Raw genomic sequence first — 18,799 nt, 5'->3', positions numbered from 1 at the left:
TGACAATCATGCTTACAATTTGTACTACTTAAAGTTCCTCATTGAGAAAAGTCACTGTTGCATTAAATACATTACTGATACCACATTACAAAAACTAAATCAGAAACATGCTAACAATATATAACAGTAATAGTGACCTGCAGTGGTCTCAACTTTAGTAATAAAACAAATATTAAGAATATTACATGGGTTTGCATAAATGCATGCATAAATGATAAATGGCTTATACCACTGCAAAAATGTCTGTAACAAGCTGGACATTTTGTTTATTCAAAAACCTGGTGTTAAGCTCAAAAGCATTCATCTGTAGCCAGATAAACAAGTGGAAAGATGCTAATGACTTCCACATATGGTTCAGATCATGCAAATGAGGCAGCAGAATGGATGGCTTCTGGTTTTGTCCCTGTCACAGAAGTCATGGCTGCATGTGTGGCTTGTTGCCCCATGATATATATATATATATATATATATATATATATACATATATATATATATATATATATGTATGTGTGTGTGTGTGTGTGTGTGTGTGTGTGTGTGTGTGTGTGCTGTTTAATGTGGCTGTGTCTCCAGCAGCAGAGCAAAGCAATTCAGCTCCCAGTTAATTGGCCTGCTCTATGAGAAAATGTGTCAAAAACCAAATCTATAACTCTGTTTCTGTGTGTAGCGGTGTAGCGCTCCAACCAGACACAACAAACCACACCGCACCACAGCACCAACGTCCCAACTCCTCATAATTCACCAGTGTGGAATTCAACTAACCCCATTAGTGCAGCCGTTGTTTCCACAGCCTGTCCACATTCCTGGGCCTACCATCGGCCCCAGATAAGACCCTTCTGATTACTCGGTTGCATGCCTGTCATTACTCCCAAAAATATGTTGATCCCACAAGACAGCCACCCCCCCCCCATCAATTCAAGGCTGTACTATTGTATCTCCATACCCCTCAAAAGGAGCTCGCTTTTAAGGGTCCCCTGATTCTGGGATCAGCGACAGAGGGCACTCTGTGTCTTCAGCCAGGCTTGCTGCCATGTCTCCAAACATACAACTTACTCAAGCTTTACAAACTACTTCATGAGAAGATTCAGAAGAGATGGGATTTATGTGCAGTCTCACAAAAGGGATGTTAAAATAGCACTGCAGTGCATACACTTAAGAGGTAGCCCTGATTTGGGGTCTTTACTGCAAATTAATGACAACTAATGAAAAAGTGGTTACGTTTTATAGCGCAATCTGTCCATAAAAAAGACTAAACAACCAAACACTTCAATGTGCTAAGACGCTAACATAAAGTTCAAAATATTCACCTCCAGCAGTAAAGCATTCTCACTTTGTGGCCTTTTTGCATGCCAGCTGCTCAACACTCAGATCACTCCTACTCTGGAAACATGTGGTTGTAATCCCCCCCTTTTCACTCAAATTACAAACTATGTCAGTTTCTGAAGAAACTCCACTTTGAGCCACTTTGTAGCATGTGTGTTAATTGCTACTCATTTGTGAGTTTCTAGGCAATCTAGACAGGTATTTGAAGCTGTCTGTCCTCATTGAGGAGTATGAGCAGGGTCAGAAATTAGCACCCAGCAGGTGCCAGATGTTGATTTTTGGTTGAAACATCAACACAGGTCAGCTGCTGAATAAAACACAGTGCAAAATGTTTGCTGCATACTGTCACTGTTGTTTACTGCTTTTAAAACTTTACCCCCCCAATGAATTTACACTCCCTGACTGTTAGTCACATCAGATCCAATGGCTCTGTATCAGTAAGGCTGTTGGACGTCTATCTATATAACTGAAAAAATTCTTCAGTACTTTGTGATGCAGACTATTAACTTTTTACTTTCAACACCTAACCCACTTTCATGTGTTCTTGGAGTGCATTCACAAGCTACGAGTATATGCTGTTGAATGACAAGTTTATTCATTTTTACATTGCAATCCTGATTCATAAATATGTTTCTGCAGCACCATTATTCTCTCTTATCATCTCATTCTATCACTTGGTGTTGCCAAGGCTGTTTCATGGGAGATGGGCACTAAAGCTAAATCTGGAAGTGCCAACAAAAGAGAGTTAAACATGCTTTGTGCCCCTTTTTGCACTCATCTCTATCATATCTAAATGTAAGTGGCCCTTCATTGCATGGGGCACGTACACAATGCCTTAAGTCTGTGTTGTGTTGTCACGTTCTATTACAACATGAATGACAAAAAGGAACTTGTGTAATGTATTCAAATTCATCAAAATGAAGTAAAACTGAAAGTGGGGGGAAAAAAGCGAAGGGCACAATAAGTCATACAGTTCATAAACAAGAAATTATATTCACAAAACACCCCACATCCATAAAAACAGAGAGAGATGGATCTCCAGTGTAGCCCACCTCACACGCACTCAACCAGAGTCAAGCCAGTGACCAGGTATTGCAGAGACTGTGACTGTTCAGGGGGGACATTGGTGCTGTATCGGATCAATGGCATGACCCATTAAGTCACACCACTCCCAGTACCTCATCTAATAAGAGCTGGTCTTTGGGAACACCCCTAGCTGACCCATGCTGCTGGGGACAATTACAAGAGAGTGGTCTTTCAGGGGCCGACGCCCACTTGACCCGGTAGCGTAAAGACAGGGAGGAGATCCACATGATTTAAACTCCTTCCCAAGACGTGCTGACAAGGTTAGAGGGTCAACGCAGACATTAACAGGTCAGTGTGTGGCCCACTTGGGAACAATTACTCCCAGTCACAGCTAAGTGGACACTTGATTGAACACGACGGAGGCAGGACACACTTCCCACAGATAACAATCCCCAGAGCCATTTAGGATAAAAAGCCCTTGTGATACAGCCTTTATGGGCAAAATTCATCTTCCTTTTCCCTTTTAAAAGAATGTGAGAGTGTGATAGAGAGCCATTCTCTGGAAGAGATGAGTCTCTCAAAGCATTACCATTTTCTAGCAATACTAATAGCTGCTTATGACACAGAAACAATTACAAGGTGACTGGGAGAAAAAGCTAAACAATGGAAAGAGCTGCTGAGATTTCATTTTTCATTCATGGAAAAAATTGATATCTCAGAAAATAAATAGTACTGTCTTGCAATAGACTTTGACAGAATTCTCATGTTTTGCGATCACATTCAAAACAAAAGCAGCAAAACTAGACTCACAGAGAAAGAACTTATCACAGTGACATGAATGTAACGTTCCCTGATAAATCCCTCATCCCTAATTAACCATGTGGGCACTGCAGTTTTTTTTTGTTTTGTTTTTGCGCTGTTCAACCTTTAACCTACTGACAGTTTGACCTCTCTCCCACCACATGACTAAAAACTTTGCCTCGAACATCTGGTGTCACCTCTGAGTTGTTTCATGTCACAACTCAACAACAAACAGTTTGTGTGTTTCATCATAATGTGTTGGTTTAACATATTCTGTAGAGGAGGGAAAAAACTAAACAGATGTTTGGGGGTAGCTACTGCAGATAAAATAGCAAACTTAGTAATGTGCATCTCTGTGTAAAATGGTCACTCTTGTCCTATAGTCTCTTCATACACAAATAAGGCTTATCGATTCGCGAACACATTTCTCCTGCATTTGCATAAGCTGTGTGTTGTTTGTGGTATTGTGTCTTTTTTTTCTGGGTCTTTGTTTATTTATTTCTCTGCGTTAGAAAATCAGTTCCACATTGTCCCTCGATCTGCAGCGGTGGCTGGTGCTGCAGCTGTTGGTTGTTAGTGGCTGGAGATGACACAGTTCACCACTTCTCCAAGAGACAGCACAGCTGCAGAGCAGGAGGGAGGCTGCAAAAATGCATGGAGAGAAAAGGAGGCACTGCTCATCACTTGCGTCCTTCTCTCTCTCTCTTTTAAGGAAGCAAGAAGCCCAACATTAGCAAAGAAAAAAAAACAGGCTCCTGTAGAGAATATCTCTCCCCTGTCTCTCTATCCCGCCCTCCTCATTAACGTGGGTCTTTTCCAATTCATTTAGGACCCCTGAGATACAACCTTCCCAAAGAATTCAGCAAAGTGATACAACATTAACCCATTTGAACACGCAGAGTGCAAAAGCAACAGGCACACCGGCTGACCCATTGGTTGTTGTGGCAGTCAGCTTTATTCCCCAGGACCGTTTTGTAACCAAGTGGGCATCATGTGAATACCATCTGGGTACCACTTATTTAAAGCTGGCAGAAGTCCCGTGGCAGCCAGCCTGGCAATGAGGAGAAGGGAATAAATTGCATCATTTACTTAACATGCATTTACCGTTGTGCCCGTTAAAAGCCCATGACTAAATAATTTGGTTTTTTCGGGTGCCAGGTTCTGCTGTCGGCCAATTTGAGTTGTATGCGCGACAAACAGAGCGACTGTCAAAGGGCTGATAAAGGAGGTATCGAGATGTTAACCACATGAAATCGCATTTACCACCAAGTATATTAACAGCCCTCAATCCATTTACACCAAAGAAATCTCCAAGCGCGTTATGCACTGCACAGAACCCATAAACAGACAATAAACACATTGTAATTATAATGCCAACTCTTTAATTACGTGTGTCATTTGGGGATGGTCGAGCTCACTAATTGTCAGAGTGATGTGAGAGGATTGGGGGGAGGCAAGAAGGAGATCAAGCCTCAGGCCCAATGAGAACCATATTCCCCACTCTCCAAGCGTGTTAGAAGGCAGAAAATTCAATTGGCATGGTTCCAAAGAAGAACAGTCCAAACAGCCTTAATCAGCGGGGACAAACTCCATGCAAATCATTTACATTAGCACAAGTGAAGAGAGCAGAAAAATATCTAAGGTTTCGCTCCCAGAACATGAAAGCAAAGAAAATCTTTGCCTCCCGTAACCTCACTGCCAGGTGTCTTTGTAAGAAAATGGGTAGTTTCCACTAACCAAATCTTATACTATCTTAAGCAGCATTAAAGGGAAAAGACACCTACAACCTTTACTTATCTTGAAGTTAGAATGGGATGAATATTAAATTAAATTCTCTTATTTTACAGGAAAGAAACTACATAGAATGTGGATAACATGCTTTAATCTCATTATATTGCCAGTTAATAGGAGACTTTCTAGAGAATGCTAAACTAACGAAAAGCCCCACAGTTGGTTTTCTATACAGACAGCATCACTGTTTGTATGTTTATGGAATGTATATTGTGTATTCTCAACATGGTGACTCTCACTAGAATAGTTTGGCTTTCACTTATAAGCAGTCAAATTATATGTTATTTATGTATTGTTAGGTTATCTTAAGATGTCCGTCTGTGAATACTTACAGAAGTACTCAAAATAACTGAGAAAATTGTTTCTCTGCAATATACTGTGGCTTAAAGGGGGCTATTTATTTTTTTCTCTACTACTGAACATGACCGCTTGACAAGAGCTTCAGCCATCATTTCATTTAAAACAGAAGACATAAAACACGATCTCTGAGCAGTGCTACTTCTTCAGGGTAGTCTGGTACAGTGACTCGTTACCGGAAAGTGGCGAAGGTGGGGCTACGTGATTAGCATGCTAACTTTAGTAGAAGTTATAGATCTTCAAGCAAAACATTGCTGTTGCAAGACACAGCTCTTGGTGAGCAAAGGATACGTTTGTTATAATATGTTATATGATATGTTTGATATTGAACCCACAACGTTTATTCTAGACTGGTAAGTAAACAGTTGTTATTGCAAACATTGGCTAGCGACAACAAAACGTACAAATAGCACAAATACCTTTTGTCTGCGACATGGTATTGCCTTCTCAAAGCCCCCGCACATCAGAGTTAGCATATTAAGCTATTTATTGAAGCAACAATTGTTTGGAGCAGAATTAGGAGTGAGTGATACAGATAAGTTTTTATGGAAAATCTATCGTGAAACTGTTGAACACTTAACTATGAATAACAATGGGCTATGACACTCAGAAAAAGTAGTAAGCTTGGAATAATAGTATGAAAGAATCTCTGGTGAATGACAAATTTATACAGTCGTTACTGTTGTTGTTACTGTTGTCAATCCAAGATCAGTACAGTTGCTGTTCTCCACGATTGAGTACTGTTCAGAGCTACACTGCAATTCAAGGGGGTTAGTAATAGATGGCACCTTCCTCAGAAAGCACCTGACCACATGAAAAAACAAACTATTATCCTTAGCTATTCAAAGTTATTTTGGGCATGAGCAGAGACACTTCCTATGTACAAGGGACTGACTAAATGTGTGTCCTTTGGCAATGCAAAACCAATTGTGACAGGACAGCTTACGGTAAATCAAAATTATGATTATCACTGAAGTGATTGCCTCCATACATATGAACTTTTAGATCTACCTGTTGCTGACAAAACACAGGTAATGTCTGTCAGCAACACTATTGTCTGTTTAGACAAGAACTTGTTTTTCCAAGTCTGATCACATGATCAGGAATATGTTGCTTATTTGTGGATCAGAGTCCAAACAAGAAGTGAATGGCCTTGGACAGCCTCCAGTACTATATACAGTATGGCAGTGAATGTGGTGGACAAAGATCACAGAGTGAATTATTGAAACTACCTTAAGTACAGTACACCCTGAAAACACGTCGCGAGATGACATTTCTCAGATGAATCATCAGCCAAGCAATGAGAAATGTCAGTTAGGCAATGAGAAACTGTCTCCACCATTGTTTACATATTGACTGGCACTATGTGGTTGGCCCTGATGAGAACAACACACAGCCTCCAATAGCATGATCTCACTTGGTGGAAAAAGAGCTGTCACTGTGAATCTAGTAGGAGGGTGTGGCATTGCAATCAATGAAGGTGGAGAAACACAAACAAAACAAATCTATTATTGGTTCCGCAGCATGAAATCATACATTAGCTAAGCTGGTTCTGAAACAGTCAATCCTGCACCAATTTACAGCTCAAACTGTTCTCACCTCTGCTTTTCCCATTCCTCTGTCTATGTGAGGTTCAACTCAACACTTCACTGTGCCCTGCAAGGTCTTTTACACAGCACCGCTATTGATAGAAGAGATCAGAGTGACTGAGGGAGAGAGAGAGAAAGAGTGCATGAAGGATACAGAGTTTTCATCTACTATCCATCTCCTATTCTAATGCAGCCATTATGCTCTAAAAAGAGACTGCTCATCTATTCATTTTATGAGGCATTTGAAAAAAGATGACACTGCAAGAGGGTTGGGCGGAGTGATTAAAATTCTTTGAATTAGCCCTTCAATCACTGCATACAATTGTGTATAAAGTACACAGAAATGCACTCAAAAGCCTGGCCCGACTCCTCTCTGTAGTAGGATATGAAAAGATTGATTTACTCATTTCTCACTGCGAGTTGTTTTCAGTGTGAGGAATTGATTGGTCAACACATTAAAAGCTTGTACATCATACACTCCATACACACAACATGAAAAAGCTTTTAGAAAAATATCCAATAACTCAGGACAGCTGATTGCCTAAACCGCACTGAATTTATAGCATTTACAACAGGTGTAGTAAATTTCCAACAAAAGGCTGTAAACGGTAAATAGTAAATGTTTAACAAAAGCGAGCTGGGAGGAAAGTGATGATGTGCGTGATGCAAAAGGCACTTTGATGTCACTTGTCAGCATCACTCTAACTTTGTACTCATAGACCATAATGCAGAAAAACATTGTGAATAATGTCAATCAGTTAAAGATGATGGTATCATTTGTGTTAAAAAAAATAGAATAAAATAAAAAATAGCTAGAATGAAAAATAATAATATAATATATATAATTATAATAATAATAAATGTAAGACAAATTTGGGTTCCTTTTAAATGCAATCCCTCAAAAAAGCCACTGCTGACATGGGTTAACCTCTGGTGTGCCAGGTCGTCGTCACTGTTCATAGAGGCGCATTCTAATCACATCACTGCTAAAGTGCAGAATTACACTTTTTCTCATGCTTTTTACACTAGTAACTGGAACAAAATAAGTGCTCAATAAAGTTTCAGTTCCAGTTTAGTTTCTCCCTCTTGCTCACCCACTCATACACTCTTTCCCTTGTGCTCTGTCTTTATCTTGATCTTTTTTTAGACAGGTATAGTCACTTACATAAATGTCTTGTAAGCCACAAAAACATTAAACAAAATTTCCATCCCTAATATAAACGTGCGTTCGCCCATTCATAAGAAAGCCGAACAGAGTCAGGGTCGTGAAGCTAAGTCAGCCATAACCCATTCAGATTAAGCACAAATGCTGGTTTATGAAACAGATATTCAAGAGCTTACGTCTGTGTTTGTGCTCTTCTACAAAAGCTCATCACTGAACTACACTGGGTTTGTCCTATATTACAACATCAACTTTTTGACGTTCTCTTTTCCTCACCACTGTAAACACTCATTTTGTCTTTGACACGTCACCTTTTACACACAAGCTATGTGCCTGCTGTTACTGGCTGCTGTTATGTCACCTGACTACTGGGGTGTGTGTGTGTGTGTGTGTGTGTGCATGTTTACTGTCAGGACGTAAAGCACATGCTGCCACCAGTACTTTGTTGTTACACAAAATGCTGCTAAAGCGCCTGCTATGATAATTCAAACTGCATTTGGGGTGAATTTGTGAATTTTAAAACATTTTCAATTTGATTAATATGTCTGAGCAAATTGCTACACTCAAACAGCAAGTGTCTGGGATTGACAGCTGCATTTGCTAGTGAGAGTAAGTCATGAAATGAAATGTGTATATGATCAGGTTAAGAAACATACAGCAAGTCTTGTGATATCTTGCTCCTAGCTCCCACGTTGACACAAAATCTAGTGTGGTTTGCTGTTGTACATACTTCACAAATTAACCAAACACTTAATCTTACATGATCATACTGACATTCTTGCAAAATAACAAACAATTTTTTTAACTCATGTGAGGAGTGACAATTGTGTTTAGCTGGCTGTATGAACATAGCATATGCAGTCACTTCCCACTCCTCTACTCACTGCAGTGAGTTCCTGACAGCAATTTTGCGGTAGTGGCACGGCAGGGGGATACATTTCCCACTCACATAACAGAACACAGATTTTCCAAGTCTTCTGCTGTTGACCATTTCAACCTCACTGCTTAGCGTACGTCACGCAGCAGACCGCTGCGCTTGCTGCTGTATGATTCTGGCGAGACCTTTGCAGGATCAGCGGCAGCCGCTGTGGCTGTCACCACCTATCTAAAAGGGACTTTACACACATCCGCAGCGCCTGATGCTGAGCCACCCTGTGAAAGCCACACACCTGACAAGGATCTTGGTGTGGATCTCAACGAAACTTACTTCATAAACACAAGCCCAAAAAATACTGCACAGGCTGGAAACCTATAGAAATACAAATATAATTTCAAAAAGTTGAAGTTATAGCAGTCTTGTCATCAGCCTTGGCATTCTCTTGCATGACTTAACTAGTGCGTGCTCATAGCAAACTAGTGGGCTGGAGAAGGACTATCCCTGGCCATAGCTATTCCTAGCCAGGGATGTGTTCAGCCAGTTGGCTATAATAAACAAAAATGATGTTTGGAAACTGGGCAGGGACTTGAATTCATTATAACCCTTTTGGCATTTAACTGAAATCTTAATATTGAAATTGCTTCTGATACAACATCTCAACACAACCTCATTCTTTTCCTCTAACAAAAACACTCTTGAGCAATGTTAGTCAGAACATTATGCCATAACCTGAATGAAGACTTAACTGAACATGTATCAGTTACAGTTAGTTATAAATGAAAAGGGCAATTTTATACCACAATGTCCAAAATCTCCCTCTACACCTACCTGAACAAAATAAATATTGCGATGAAAAAGAATAAATGAAGCCCTATATTGTTACTAATATGTCATAATATTTGAAAACAGTATTGAAAATAATTTGTTATAAGTTAACATAACAACTGTGAATGAGGTAAATTGTTTTACAGTGTTTTACAAGATTACACGGTGTGACACATTTTGGCAAAATTTAACTTGTTTAAAAATGAGAACTCCGAAGGAAAATTAGTGAGAATTCTGGCACAGTGTAATCACAAGGAAAAGCATGAATAATGCCACTGAATTATCACTCAGCCCTGACAAAGTTAGAAAAAACAAAACCATATCAGAGTGCTTCTTTAATCACAAAAACAACAGTGACAAAGTGTTTCTCTAGTCAGCACATGCAGCAAATGGTTAGCCACACTGTCTGCTTGAACACATAATTCCATCCAAGGCTAATCTATTGACCGAAATGATAAACAAAAAAATAACTCCTGTGAAAATAACCATCTCCAAACTGGGTGGTTTGGGAACGGAGCCCCACCCTGTTTACAACAGCGAGAACAAAAACAAACTCCCTCCAAGGAGCCAGGGCAAATGCAAGTCACACACGCCGACCAATACAGGCAAACAACAACAACGTCTGAGGATCTACTGGGAGAGCGGGCTATCAAACAACAGCAGCCTGCACACAAACAAGGTGTGCATCTCTGTACGTTTGAGGGAGTGAACTGGGGAATGAGAGAAAGTGTGTGTGAGAAAGAGAGAGAAAGCGAGAGTTGGTGTGAAAGTGGAATTGAGTTGCAAACAAAGTCAAATACCACCCACCATCGCCCCAGTCTCAGGTCAACTGAATCATCAGGAGTCAGGGAAGATACCGTCACCACCTTCCATGAATAGCTCACAAAACCACATCAGTGTGACTTCACCGTGGCAAACCCAGTAGTTTGAGAACACTCTCCCTCAATATCCAGGGGACTCTGACTGAAGAGGTAATGAATCTCAGTTAACAAGGCCATTATCAGTAAAGGAACTACATCATCAGGAAGGACTCCGAATCCACGAGGCCCGTACTTCCACTGGCCTTTTAATGTTGCTATTAACAGCTCAGGTATACTAGTAACAATTCTACCCAAAAAAAGCATAAAGATAAAAGTATGTGTTTGATCTCATCCTGTATATCATCACAGTAAACAATGAGACTGCATAAGTGACACAGGCCCAATTAGCCATCTCTGCTCTCCGCTGTCAAGTGTTTAAACAGCCAGCTAGGATGATAATAGTAACCTGCATACTTTCATCTGCACTCCAGACTCATCAGCGTGGTAGCACCTCTGCCAAAGCGCTGCATTGCATCTTGGGTAATTACTGCTTCCCAATTACCACCCAGCTGGTAAATATATATCAAATAAATAAGCAACAACCTGTCAATTAGGAGCACCCTTTCATAAAGGGGGGTTCAAAATGATGTTTTTATGTACAGAGAGAGGAAACTAAGTGCGAAAACCAAGCACTCGGCTTCAAAGTGAACTTGTATCAGGTAGAGCAAGAGTACATCTGAACATAGTGGTTTGTAAAATAATTAAATCACATGTGTTTTTGAGGCAATTAATATGCACCTCTAATTAAAGGGGTTTTAATTGCCAACAGGGCAAAACGTACAACAAGGAAACAGTGCTGTTCCACCAAGAAAGGACTTAAAAACGAAATGAAACATGGCCTTTTCTTCACAGATGAATGAAAAGGGACAGTAACATTGTTGAATTCAAAGGCAAAGAGAACAGCTGCAGTAACAGTCTGTCAACAAAATTTGCATTGCTGCTCTCTCCTCATCTCCATTACTCTCCTGTCTTTCCTCAAGCCCACGGAGCTGCCGGCTCAGATCTGAGTACTCTGATGGCTTATCACATAGCGAGCAGCAGGCTAAGCTGGAGTGATGCGCCCAAAAGACATGATCAAAGCACACCAACTTTCCACCCAGCAATGATGATGGAAGAGCAGGCTCTGCCATGTTATGTTTCTTATTAGGCTGGGGCTGCCGACTCAAAACACAGCCAAGAAGTCAAGGATGAGGCCCTTAAAGATCTGCTCCGGCAACCTTATTTCACATTATACTGTCTACTACACTTAACAGGGTTTAAGTAGTAGCCTGTGACATTTTCATATTAGTAAATGTAAGTTATGATACTCTAATTCTTGCACTGAGAAAGCATAGTAATGATTTAATTCATAGCCAGATTATGAAAGCTTTTATTTTGAAGCTCAAAGCATCTAGTTCTGGATAGGTCTTGAGATCTAAAACCGCTGGTGTAAGCAAAGATTTTCACAAATTTCCAGCAGCATTGCAGTGATTGGTTTGGCATTTAAACAGAAGAACTTGATAGATAACATGATCAGCCACCACAGCTGAACAGGAAAAGAACCACCACTAGAAACTAAAACTATATGTACAACGACAAAATATATCACAGATCTAACCACTTGTTTGACTAATCAAACCACACAACCTGTCATCAAAATACACAAAAAAAGATGAGTTAAACCTTCCCAAACAGCACTTTTTGAGTCAAACTGTCCGTTTCAACTAAATATCACATCCTACATAAGTGGAACATGCCACCTTTTTAATCTGCTTATCGCCACAAGAGCTCAGGAACAGCCTAATTCCAACATTAGCTTCTCCAGGAACAGTCACCATATTATTATTTTGTCTTTGTCTGGCTTTTTCAAAATTGCCAGTAAGCGAAATTGCTCACTCACCATGTTGAACAAAAAAAAAAATATTATCAGTGTCTACATCACTTCATCCTGCATGAAGTTTTAACAAATGAAGCAAGAGATATCTTTTTGTAGTTCCAGGCTGCAAATGATAAACCGTTATTTGAACATTAACCTTTGAAAATACAGTGGAAGTTCAAACAAAGAGAGGAGTGACTTACAGTTCTGACGTAACCAACTTTCACTAGTGGCTTTAGATTGTTCCCAAAGCAGCCGACTTCACTTCCTTTCCATGTTGCCCTGGAATGACAAACAAAGCAACACGTGAGTATCTCAGGTTATGTCCTGGTAATGACAAAACCCTCTCAGTGTAGATATTCATCAGTGCGTATTTGATAGAAAATTTCCTAAAAACAAAAGACATGTCATGCGTCAGGCCATTGGAGCCACATCATAAACAAACGCAGACTGACACGCAGACTGGACAGCTGATAGAAACAGGTGCTGAGGTTTTGCCTGGCAGTTGAACACAGCTTGTAGCATATGGTTGAGCCCCTAAAGTCTGGATGAAAATGTTTGTAGCTTACCTGCATCATTCCCAAAACTGTTGTGCTATTAAAGAAACTCTGATGTTAAGTTGTTGCATACTAAGAGGCTCTTGCCCTCACTCAAAAAGAGAAAAGGGAATCATATGAATAAAAATATTGTGATTAGCTTGTACATAATCCTAACCATTTGGACAGATTAAAAAAAAAAAGAAGAAAAAAAAAGAAAAACTTGCACTTAGTTACAATTCATCTCATCAATTATCTAATGATTTTCTAAACTGACTAAGTTTTGTTTATTTAATTATGTCAATGTCTGAACCCAAAAGAATTGTCAAATTAAATGTATACATCTTGTTAATACTGAATAGGTTTCAGTCTCACTATCCTCTCTACTAAAGGTATCAAATCTCATTGCAGATCACACTACAGTGCAACGCCAGCTCCATTAAATTTTTTATCTTTTTATTCCAAGTCTTTCTTTATCTTGTTTGAGAAAAGTCCATCAGCACTCTGCTGTGCTCTCAAGTATCGGATGAGTATTTACAAAAACACATTTTACCAAGATTCAAACACAAGGTAGAACAGTCCGATTTGCGTATATAATCAATGTTAAGAGATTAAGCAAAATAGTGCATGTGTAACTGCATGTAAAACAGGACAAATTATATAGTAAATTAAAACTGCTTTATTGTAAAATCAGCACACCGATAATTATTAAATACACCAACTTGACAGAAAGAGCAGATACTTTTTCCAAAAATGGACAATTTATATTCTAGTGCTGTGGTGTATTCCTGAAACACAACACCAGAAGTAAATTCATTTTGTAACTCAAGCTAATTGATTGTAATTGCATGCTCCTTCTCTTCCCATGCAGACGGATGACATTTTTTTGTCAGCATCGCTCCCTTTATTAAGGACAGATGACAGTAGAAGACAGTAATTAATGACTGCACGAGTTAATGGCCGTCCTGAGCGTTTTGCAGTCTCTGTAGAGACTGAGGAGCTGCACAGAGCTCACCTGAAGCTGTCCACTCTCTGACCAATCGCCTTCCCTGGCACTGAGAGCCGTCTGCCTGGGCACACCACAGGGGCCGGGACACACTAACCTTTACCCTGGTAATATTGTTCTGCTTTCCTTTGTTATCACTTCCATTCGTGTAATACAGCACTAATGAGCAGCGCTGCCCTCATATTCATATTGCCAGTACTCTCCTCCCTTTTGTGTCGTATGAATCAAACATGCAAAAATCACATGACAAATTCATTTACCAGAAAATTCCCTTTATTCATCTGTCACTTGTCTTGCTTTGTGCAAAAAAAAATGTTTCAAGCAACTGGTTTGAGGGCGTCTTGTATCTGAAATCAAATGAGGGGTGAAGCCGGCAAATAAATCTGAAAGGAAAAAAAAAACTGCAAACGCAGAACCTTATTCCCACACTGGACTGAAAATAACTCTCCTTATCATTCAGCTGCAAGCAAGGGTGCACAGTCAGTTTACAGCCCCTCCGTACCCAGCACAGGGTATTTCAATGTGTGTTCACAAATACTGAGCCGTCAGATGAAAGAGAGGGCCGCTCCACTCAGGGATGGGAGTCCTCACACTGAATGCATGAGTGACTGATTACTTTCTTACCAGTTGAACCTCAACTCTCTACAAAGAAGAGCCTTAGCCCGAGCCTGAAGAGGCCAAACTAGAAACAAGGGCTTTCCAAATAATACAAAATCACAGATTGGTGCGTAAAGCATCTTGCGTCACTACAATGAATACAGCTGCTCTTCCTCAAATTGCAAGCTTTTTTACTTTCCTCCCTGCCAACTCAATTTATTCAGCTGTAGCATGGGGCAGAGAAACTACAGTCATTCTTGTTTCTAGAGGCAGACGCGGGGGACGGTGTTAGCCTGTTCCCATCAGAATCAGATGCGGGCTGAACGTCTGTATGTAACAGCCGTGTCAAACAGCAAGGCCTGGAAAAGTTGCAAAGAAAGTTCATCCTGTGTTTTAAAACCTGGGTCAGCGTTTGCGAAGGTCCATTTCTGCATAAGTGAGCACACAAACCCCAGTGCCTGTTCAAATAGTCTGCAGCTCTCTCTCTCAGGCAGCTCATGACAACAGCCCAGCAGCAGCACTGTTTGATCTCCAATGTTTTCCTTAATCTGGGTTGTCAAGGTTCGCTTGTTGGAGGCTGTTTACTTTACTTCTCCTACAAAAAAGTGTTTTTTTTCCCCTCAGACAATGACTAATCCAAAGACCAAGAAGGAGGGAGCACTGCCAGCAATAGTTGTTAAAGCTGCAGTTTCCCTTTTGTAAATTTTCAGATGGTTTTAGTCCTGCTGTTGCCAGCTGCCGACTTACTGTATAAAATATTAGGGTAATATTACATTCTTATATGTATGCTACTCAATCTCAATACATGTACATATTTTGTTATATATATATATATATAATTGGTAAACATACTAATTCTGTCTGTCTTAATAATAATTAATAATACATCAGTGTGGATTAAGTACATGAGACAATTGTTTATAATACACATATAAAAACTGCACAGTAAAATGTATTATAATGTTGATTACTGGTGCCCATTTTTCTGTATTACACCTGCTTTAAAATGCTAATTAAAACATGGAACAGATCTTAAGTATTTTAAAAATATGTCTATTTAGCAAACTTTCATTTGAACTGTATTAGGATAACATAAAAGAAACTACTACTACTCCACCTGCACACTATACTAGCAAAAGATGATTGTTCATATAAAAATAACTTAAACTCTATTTTTCACAAGTGATAATAAAGAGCTCTGCATCTTCAGCCTATTTACAGTTAAGAAAATCTCCAACTGTAACCCACACCATATCTGAATCTGACTCAATAAAACCACTGAGTTCAAACTTTAAGCAAGCCAAAAATGCAGTTAAAGGAAACATAATGTTAAAAAACTTCTAATATCGGGGTGTAACTTAACGTTGTCACAGCTATAATTAAAAATTAATTTACTAAATCCTTTGTGTTAATGAGAAGTTAACTAGGAGGTGAATATCCGCTTTAAATGTATTGTGTGCAGCCTTATCGCTAAACGGACAAGCCACACCAAAACAACAGAAAACTTCAATAACGCAAAAGACGGACAGCCAAATAAAAGTAGCTCTACCTGTTAGCTAAACCGACATTACACTTAAAATAAGAACAGTTTGGGCAGTTGTAGTGCCTTCCTTCGGTCTCTCGGAGTTTGGAGGACAGCTAACACGTGGGGAAAAGCTCCTTCCCTGGTCTTACTCCAAAAGAAATCACGGCACTCAAACTTCCCTTTCACCATGTAAAGTTAAAAACTTTTATGCCGTTATCGTCAACAGGTAACGTCGTATTTACGGACTGTCAATGACTATCGCTGATTAGCACTTAACCAACTAGCGTTAATGGTGAAAATGCTTTTTCCCCAAAGGTGCATTTCCCCCCGGGGTCTCATGAGTAGCCTCAACTAAGTTAGAAACCGAACTTTCCAAAAAAGTAATGGATACTAAACTCGTGGTTGGACTCCGGTAACAAGCGTTCGTTATAGCGACATTAAACATCGCTAGCAGCCACCGTACTTGACAACAATACAGGTGTTTGTTTATTTGTTTATTTCGCTATTTGAAACAATTACAGAAAACAGCACCAAAACCAGAAGAGAAACTCTGTCTCTCTGTGTGTATTTGAGTGCGGCAGCAGCAACAACAGCAGCAGGTATCTAGATACGATACAACAAAGCTAATGTTAACATTATGATAATAGTGAAACTTACCAGAATGGAAAACGCTTTACAGCAGCTAACAGGCGCACGCGGAGGTACCGATTCGCTAGTATGAGATAACGAACCCGTGCACGCGAGCTTGTGTACCGAGAACGCGGGCGACAACAAATCACACCATAAACACCAACAATATAGCCTATTACTCCGCCCGCCTCGGTGTTAGGGGAGGTGGGGGGACTAACTAACAAACTTAACTACATGCAAGGAGAAAGAGATAATCTTACCGAGGGCGTCGAAAAAGAGCAAAATATGGAGTTTCACACTCGCTGCCTCCCAGCCTGCCTCGTAAGGAAAGGCACGAGCTCCTTTCTTAATGTTGTTATTAGATTTTAACACGCCGAGAAAAGAAGGAGAAAAAAAAGGAAGAATCGCGGATTTGGATGTTGTTGTTTTGATCAATCCAAAGGCCGTGACGTCATATCCACCTGCCTCTATAAACAACGTTCATTGCATTGCAGATCCCTCATAGAAACATCATAGTCACAAATACAATTCAGTAGCACTTAGTGGGTCCTTTCTATGGGGAAATGTAATGATATGCATTAGTTTTAGCTGAAAGTGTGACAGGAGAGAGGGGGCTGTCAGAAAAGCTAAAATGTCTAAGCTGACTAATTACAACTGAGGCAGAATGAACTTCTATTATTTCAGAAAATTCTCCTGTCTTTTTTTTTTTTTTTTTTTTTTTTTGATCTGAGGTTCATCATAACTGTTCCAAAGCCTCGCTGCAAAGAGATGAAATGCTTTGACATAACCATCAAAGATGTTTTAATCTCAGTTGTGAGGAGTTAGTTAAGTTAAAGGGGCTGATATTACGGTTCTGAAAATGACAGTGTAGATAACAAGAAAGCAGTTTCTTTCAGTTTTGTGTGGTTCTATTTTCTGACCTGTGGGCCAGCCCTTCATAATATTTTGAAGGGGACACAGCTGTGTCTAAATTTCAGCAAAGTCATTAAGAACCTCTGCTTTGCATATTTTTTTGCAGCTGAAAAGTTGTGCGGACCCCTCAACAGGTTTCCCTCAACATGATGGTCACAAAAAGTGAAAAAACATTATGACAGTAACTAAAATTTCTGTCACTTGCCCCAGAGGAGGAAGACAGTTCAACAGTCCAGTTACCACTCACTGTAAAGCAACATTAATTTAGGCTTAAGGGAAAATATTTTATCTTGTTTTCTGTCCTTGATCAAGATCTGAAAAGCACAGATCATTTCACTAAGGACAACATTACATTTATCATGGCTGCATCTGGGAGGAATGCTGCTAGTGGACTGTTTTAGGAAAGGCTGTTTCTTAGTAGAGAGCGCCACCCTCTGACCATGCATAGTCTCAAAACAAATGATAATGTTTCCACAGTTTGACTACTTCATCACAGTGAATTTCTGGTCATTTTACTTTATATTTTCAGTCTTTTGTGGCACTATACTATTTTAAACCAGTTTTATTCATGTAATAAATTAACCCTATAGTGTGTGGGTGTTTTGCCAAACACAGAGACTTTACATACGTATCACAGACTACAATTAAAACACTAATGTCTGTTAACTTCTTGAAATAATATTGCCAATAACAGACCCCTAAAAGACATTTTAAAAACTATTAATAGGTTCAAAATGATTTGCTGTCAATCAGCATAACTTATTACATTTTATGTTTATTCATGAGCCACTGTAATTTCTCAATGACAGGCACCAAATACAAATTATTACCGTAATCACAAATTACAGTCACTGTGTTGTGGTCATTACAACATGTTTGCACTTCATGCATTCTGTCCTCCATGCTAGCAGTGCAGCTCCAATTCTGCATCTAAACACACAGAAGTATAATCTTTACCAAGCTTCAGGCACATCTTCATTTTCAGAGTCACTGTCAGAAATCAAAATCCCTCAGCATCAAACAAAGTTCTCCTCTGCAGGGAACTCAACACACCAGCAGTACACTGTCACAGTAAGCTAAGAGAGAGAAATTTCTTTATCCTTTTGTATGTTTTAATTAATGTGACA

At 39.7% G+C, this 18,799-nt stretch overlaps 1 protein-coding gene across 9 annotated transcripts in view; it reads right to left on the bottom strand.

Moving 5' to 3' along the window:
* foxp1b (forkhead box P1b) overlaps window positions 1-17,276 on the bottom strand; it is a 150,336-nt gene extending 133,060 nt beyond the window's left edge. For 3 of the 9 annotated variants that reach the window (XM_051074688.1, XM_051074693.1, XM_051074690.1), the window contains exons 1-2: window positions 16,788-16,969; window positions 12,670-12,748 (exon numbers count right to left, since the gene is read on the bottom strand). The gene's annotated coding sequence lies outside the window, so the exon portion shown is untranslated. Of the gene's footprint in view, window positions 1-12,669; window positions 12,749-16,787; window positions 16,977-17,020 lie in introns of those variants that run through there. The other 6 variants (XM_051074689.1, XM_051074692.1, XM_051074695.1 and 3 more) reach the window with 4 other exon arrangements.
* Window positions 17,277-18,799: the final 1,523 nt, after the last annotated feature.

Source organism: Lates calcarifer, linkage group LG12 (genome assembly GCF_001640805.2).
Source record: "Lates calcarifer isolate ASB-BC8 linkage group LG12, TLL_Latcal_v3, whole genome shotgun sequence".
NCBI classification, from domain to species: domain Eukaryota; kingdom Metazoa; phylum Chordata; class Actinopteri; family Centropomidae; genus Lates; species Lates calcarifer.
Note: the sequence above shows the minus strand (reverse complement) of the source record. Positions and strands in the feature narration are given on the sequence as shown.